We start from the raw sequence: 7,738 nt of genomic DNA, 5'->3' as shown, positions 1-7,738 counted from the left end.
CGTTTTCTTGCGAAGATAGTAGTGTTTCATCAAAACTCGAAACTCAGATTTTTCCATATTAAAAAAAACTCGGAGGTTAGTCGCTTCTCAGTGCTGTAACTTATAAATGCGTAAACATAAATGGCTGAATTTTTGACAGGCGTCATTTGAAGGATCAAGCTCCACGAAAATGGTTCACATTAGTGAATACTAATGCCATCTCTTAGAATTTTCAGGTACTTATCAGACTGCCTAGTAAGTCGCCGTATTCAGACTTGTTTTGTAACAAATGAGGTTAGTGAAGAAGCTTCTGAATACCTAACTCCAAAATTTGGATAAGATTAAGATCTATTAAATATTCTATTAAAAAATTTCTAAATAAATTATGTCTTGAAAATTTATTTGCCGCCCATTTTTGTATCTTCAGAATAATATTTGAATTTTATGTATACAATAGGTCAAGATTTTCAGGTAATTTCGTTATTTTATGCCTGATTTCAAAGTCAGCAAGTGTTTAAAATAATTTTAATAAATTTCAAAATAGTTTAACGGGATTTAAAACTTCTTTTAAATTAAAAAAGTTATTAATGAATTTCAAAAAAGTTAAAATAATTTTAAAGAATTCCAAAAAGTAAAAGAATTTTCAAGAGATTTCAAAGACTTTAAAATACGTTTTATGAGTTCCAAAGAGTTAAACTAATTTTAAGAGATTTTGTAGCATTTCATGAATTTGATATGATTTAAAAAATTGCTAAAGGAATTAAAGATATTACAAAGCATTTTAAATGATTTTTAAAAAATTCAAAAAAGTTTAAGGATCTTCATGTAATTTAAAAATATGTTTAAGTATTAAACACATTTTCAGGAATTTCAAGGGATTTAAAGGGAGTTATTTGATTTAAAATTGTTTAAAGTTTATACTTAAATTTCAAAAGATTTCAAAATATTTCATAATATTTAAAAGAGTCAAAGATATTTTAAATGAAAATTAGAGATTTTAGGCAATTTTCAAGAATTTTTAAGGATTTTCAGTAGAATTTAAATGAGCTTTAAGATTTTTTTCCTTACACTCGAAGCTAGGTTAGCCGCGAGGCGTTCTGGCCTTTAAATTTTATAGAACTTTGTAACACATTTTGTTGAATAGTTCAACGCAATGTAAAACAAAGGCAGCCATCTTATGTTTAGAAATATAAATTAGAACAAATGACTGTAGCAGTAATATTGCTTCAGTAATTATGGTATGGGTAAAATACGCAAACCGTATTGCTGTAGCTGAGCGAGCAGTACATTATGGTTGGAATAACCAAAATTATGCGTGTGTCATCGAATTATTTCTTTCAGTGTGCGTGGACATATTCTCGCTGCGCGCTGTGCGCGGGGCGCTTCGCGCCAAATTTAGTCACGGCTAAGTCGCGCAGGTGCGCCCGCTCACTTCGCGCTCGTTTTCTTAGATTTAAGTGCACACTTTAACTAAATTTTTTCAAAGATCGTAAATATTACAATTCGAATAAAAAATGGTGATTTATTTTCTGAGAATTACAGCCACAGAACATTTTTCTCTTTTTTTGAATAAGGTTCTTAAAGCATCCACGGCTTTCACGACTACATTCTTATTACGATACTCGCGCTTCGCGCTCGATAATTTGATAACTAAGATTGTTTCTAAATATATTTGATATCAATCAAAGAATTTAAATGAAATTTCCCAATTTATCAGAAAAGTATATTATTTTTCTAAGCATTTTTAAAAGTATATAACTTTTCTAATTTGCATAAAAATAAAAAATTGTATTTAGACAATTTGCAAGTCTTCTATCTATCCATAAGAAACTTTAATAAACATTTCTGAGATTTCAAGAAGACTTTTTTTTAATTTTGAAAATTCTCTCAGATTTTTATTTTGGTTGAACATATCTCGTTAATATACTGATTTCGGTGGACAAATCCCTCAAAAGTTAGTGTGGCTAAAACATTCTAAATTTAAAGGTTAGTTCTAAAGCTTATTTCTAAAGCTGAAATTTAGTGTAGCTAAGACATACAGAAAGACAGACATACAGACAGACATACAAACAGACCTACAGACAGACATACGGATAGACATACATACAGACATGCAGAAAGATATACAGACAGGCACCGACAAAATTTTATGATTTTCGGACTCTGTGAGTGTCGAAATGTAAAGATCCGTTAAAAAGCAGAGATAAAAAATTCAAACGATTACATTAAACTCTCATGGATAAGAAATATAAAAAATCTAAACTCTATAATAATGAATAATTATTTTTATTATTGATTTCATTTTTTTTACTTAAGTCCAATAATTAAGTTTTTTAGTAACTACTTTTCTCTGACAAAATAACGATTTTTAATCTCAATTATAATTTTAAATTAAAGAAAAATATAATAAGCGTGTAAACGTATTTTGTACTGACAAAGTGCACAAAACCTTTCTATCATTACAAACATCACTCTGAAAATATATTCGATTTTTTTTTCTATGCGGAGATTCTCTACCACGAACTATTCAAATTCTTTAACTGACATATAGGAAATACAATGGAATAATCGAATTACGTTTTTCCTATTCTTAATACATTTTCAACGTCCCAAAATCATAATTCTTTTGTTTTTCCTAGAGATATCGTCAGGTATGCCGTCCAAAGGAAGGGACTTAGTTATCAATAAAGACTTGACAGGGAGAATCATATATCTTAAGACGTTAATACCCCATGTTCAAGAAATCGTCTTCTCAGAGCTAAGTTAGAGAATTTAGCAAGAACAATCAGATCTTCAAGGGCAAGTCACAGTTAACCCGGGGAACGATGTTCGCCCGGAATACTGCAGGGCCAGGAAGTGAGAGATAGATGCAAGATACTTCAAATGTATCGCCTACTGCCCACTAACATACCAACATAAAGCCCATATAGACGCGATCATGAGTGCTGTGGCTTACTGTGCAACGAGGGCGACGGGCGGATGAGATTCCCTTTCATGTCGAAAAAGACTCATGACCTTACTCATTTGCCATACACCAACTCCGATACCTGGGGCGGCATCTAGCCACTGTCACTAGCAATGTCACTTACGTATCTTTTTAGTTTGTACGGCCGTATAGTAGAGGAGTCTCCTTTATGATTCACGGATGACCCGTTAAGACGATCAAGCTTTCTGAGCGGGAGCTTTTTGTTTGTACGTGGTTATAGGGTGAGTCAAATGTAATAAAATTATATATCGGGGTCAGGTTATGGCGTCAATGGGTGCTGACTCCTGTCCATCGGACAATAATATGATTTCCGTCGTGAGCGGGCGATACGGTTTCGCTTTGAAATTGGTGAAAAAGAAAATTACATTTAAATTGGGGAATAAATATTTCAGTATGTTTGAAATATCTTACGACAGTAAAAGTTAAGGTTAGTCTAACCTCGTGGATATCTGATTTGCACGGTTTTGAATCACAACTAGAACGGGAATTCCAGTTTGCAAATTGAACCTGTAAAGTAAAGAATACGCGCCACTCCGGTTTTATCTTTCGATCTGTCAATTCCGCGTAAATTTGAGTTAAAATAATTTTTGCATCCGACATTGTTTAGAGCGGCCTCTCCGTACAATCTTAATATAGAATGTACATTTTCTCACTCCAATCTGGTTTTCTTACGTCCACTAATATTTGCAATAAACTATATTTTGTGAATTATTTATACATGGAATTTGTGCTGTTAAATAGATTCTAAACAGAACCCTCTTTCTCACGTCGAATTTATATCAGCATTAATTTGTTGCATCGTTATAAGGATATTCTTTTTTTTCTTTTGCATGGATAAGTATTTCAGGCTCTTTCCCTACATCACCCACACCACTCTCTCTAAACATTGAGTCAAATAAGTTGGGAAACCGAAATGTGAGCAATCCACACGAATTAACGACTGTCTTTCCCGACTTCAGCCATTTAGATCCACCAATACCACACGACCCACGTAACAGTTCACGTGAAAGATCACAAAGCCTAGTCCAGATGAGGAATTGCTGCTCGCAATTCCCTTTCTATTAGAAGGAATTACGCTTTTATGGTTAAGACAGAACCGACCGTATTGGCACACTTGGATGCAATTCAAGTATGATTCTTGTGCACGTTTTGGGGATCTGAACTATAAAAACGCTCAGAGGAACAAATTATCGCGCGTAAACAGGGCCCTGAGGAATCGAGTGTAGGCTTCCTCACATGCATCATGCGCCTATACAGCCTGTACCCACGCCAAATTCTACTCGAGGAACAGTTATAAAGGGCCTACAATAACCTCAAATATCAAATTAGACGCAAATTCGCCGTCGGGAAATTCACACATACAACGAATTGGCGGCCCTCGCCCTTGATTTCGAGCGGTCGATCGCTAGAGGGGCAGAGGATTTTCCTCAGTAACCTCCGGAGGAATCTTTCATCTCAAAATTCGCGTGACTCTCGAAAACTAATAAACCAAAAACCGAGAATAATAACAAAAAGCCGCTTGTGATATGAAACTGCCGCTCAGAAAGCGGGAACGTCTTTACAGATTATCCGGTCAAACCCTGTAAAGTAACTATTAAATTACAATTATATTTATAAAATTTTTCTTTTACTTTACAGGTTCAATCTACAAACTGGAATTCCCGTTCTAGTTCTGATTCAAAACCGGGCAAATCCGATATCCACGACGATAGAATAACCTTAACTTTTACTGTAGTAAGATATTTCAAACATACTGAAATATTTATACCCCAATTTAAATTTAATTTTCCTTTGACCAATTTCAAATCGAAACCCTATCGCCCGCTCAGAACGGAAATCACATTATTGTCCGATGGACAGAATTCAGTACCTTTTTGGCGCCATAACCTGACCCCGATACATAATCCTATCACATTTGACTTACCCTCTAACCACGTACAAACAAATAGCCGCTTACCACAGGGAACTACCGCTCAGAAAGCTCGAACGTCTTTACGGATCATCCGTAAATGATAAAGGGGACTCTTTTACTATACTTTCACAAAACTGGTGTCGTCAGTTTAGAAATAAACAACTGGTCACCATCAAGCCTGGACTAGGATGACCAGGGCCCACATGTTGGTGGGACGACGGACGCACACTTATCCCTCTCCCTTGGCGTAGCAATCCATCAGACTCCTTCTTACGCTTGACCGCGCATACCAGCTTAACCGACCGTACCCGCATTTCAGCGTATATCTCCCGTTTATTTTCGTATCGGAGTTGGTGCTTGGCGCGCAGTTCAAATGGGTACGGTAATGAGTCCTTTTCGACATGAACGGGAATCTTATCCGCTCGTCGCCCTCGTTGCACAGTAAGCCACTGCACTTATGACCGCATCCATATGGGCTGTACGTTGGTATGTTATTGGGAAATAGGCGATACATTTGGAGTATTTTGCATCTATCTCTCACTTCCTGGCCTTGAAATATTTCGGGCAAACATCGTTCCTCAGATGAATCATATAGAAAAAATATTAGACTAACCTCGGGTTAACTCTGACTTGCCCTTGAAGATCTGATGGTTCTAGCTAAATTCCCTAACTTGATTCCGTGAAGACTATTTTGAACATGGGGTATTAACGTCTTAAGATGTAGGATACTACCTGCCAAGCTTTTATTAATAAGGGGGTCGACGAAGGGGAGAAAAGCCGTTTACAAAACTTTCAGTTGAAAACTGCAACGTTACACTATATGTTTCTCGGGTCGCGCAATCTAAATACGGGGTACGTTTGATCCTATCAGGTCAGATTCAAGGTCACTCCGAGGTAAAAAAAAAAATGTTCAAGAGGAGGAAACTAATGTTCTATTGCGTTTTTGGGCCGCTGTATCGGAATCTGGCGTCTGTTTGATCTCATCAGCTCAGGATCAAGGAAAGCTTTCACACAGATCATTTTTCCGTTATCCGGACGAGATAACAGCCTGAAAAAATCAAGCGATTAATTTGACCTTCAAGTCACCTTTACACTTTATTTTGATCTAGGGGTCCAAAACCAAATGCGAACCTTAAGTATCCCGCTGTTTCAGAATCCGCGGTCAAAAACGTTTTTCCTTCTGATAAAAAAAAGTTGATCCTGAAAAGTCCTCCACTCTCACCTGCTGGAGTCAAACAGGCCAAGGTTTCAGATACAGCTACCCTTAAAACGTGTAATAATCGTAGTTTTTTCGCATAAAGGTTATTTCCCTATTTTCCCTTGGAATGACCTTGATCTTCACCTGGTCGATTCAAACAGGCCCAAGATTCAGATTAAGCGACCCAAAAAACGTATAGGTATGGTGGTCTAGTTTAATGCACAGCACACTTTTTTGGCAAAACTGCATAGTTAGTCTGAAACTAATGACAATGTCTTGATCAATGGTAATTTGGTGATTGTGCTCTTTTGTAAAAGATCTTTCGGGATTGCTTATTCAGATCTTGGAAAGTGATTTTAACGTTTTAGATTCATGATTACTTAAATATCTTTTTCATATTTTGCAAATTATAAACAAAAATTAAAAGAATAAATGTAAAAATTAAAAAAAAAAACTAGAAAGGAAAAATTGATTTCCAACCACTCTAAATTCTGCACAATACCAATTTTCGCGACAAACAGCTGTATATTTTCTTGATATCTTCGAAATTGCTTAAAATCTTGTTGTAATCTTCAAACTCCTCTGAGGTGTCTTGAAATGCATAGATACCGTTGAAAATATTTTTGAATATAATATTTTGAAATGAAAATTATTTCCTGAAAAAAAGATCCTACAATCAGATCACCTTACCGGAAATCAGAAGTTTTGTGGTTTGATATTGGAAATCTCTTGAACAAACATTAAATTAAACATATTTAAGTTTGCTCCACTTATTTTCATTTTATTTGTCACCTTAGCATCGTCGTAAAAAATTAATCTGTTGTTTTTCAAACTTTAAACTTCCTCACTTGAATCTCAAGGGGATGTTAAAATAACCCTCAAACTAAATGTAACTATTTTTTTACAAGAACACGTTTTCTGCACATGTTTTGAAGTAATTTCTTATTTAAATGCTTAATTAATAAATCTTCCGTGTTTTTTTTTCAAATGTCGATTTGTGGCGAAAACACTACAAATTTCACAAAATTTATGGTTTTTATTGAATTGTCTTAAATAAAATACTTGACCTTCATATTTCTTGCCAATATTCCGGATTTCAATGCTTCATGTTCATTGTTATTTATGTTTTCAACCATTACAAGTGCAAACCTTTCTATTCTCGTTATATTTTTTCAATAAAAGTTTTAAATAATAGTTAATAAACGTTCATAACGTTAATACTTTAATTTTCAAATTATTCAACCGAAAAACGTTTATTCTGAAGAGATCAACAAAAGAGTATTTTATGTAATTTTAAATATTTTCTCCTTACAGTTTTTATGTTTATTTTAATGAAAACTGTAAGAAAAAAAGGACTTAGGTCCTGGAAAATATTGGAAACGGACAGTATTTACGATTAACATGAATTAGTAGAGATTATAATTGGAAGTTGCAACAAAATTGATACATTTCAAGTAAAAATTGTAAGTGTGTCTGAAATAACTGATTACAAATCATGGTGGCCAGAGCATTATAAAAAAATATTAAGTCCTTTAAGACAAAAGGCAGAAATGTTTCAAAGGGCAATACCAGGTGTATACATATGAAACCGGTATTTTTTCAAGAAAAAAACACATTTATTTCAAGAGAATGATAACAAATATTTTATTCAAAGTATGCGCCC

Source organism: Belonocnema kinseyi, chromosome 1, assembly GCF_010883055.1.
Source record: "Belonocnema kinseyi isolate 2016_QV_RU_SX_M_011 chromosome 1, B_treatae_v1, whole genome shotgun sequence".
Taxonomy (NCBI): domain Eukaryota; kingdom Metazoa; phylum Arthropoda; class Insecta; order Hymenoptera; family Cynipidae; genus Belonocnema; species Belonocnema kinseyi.
The sequence above is the reverse complement of the archived record's forward strand: the minus strand, read 5'-3'. Positions refer to the sequence as shown.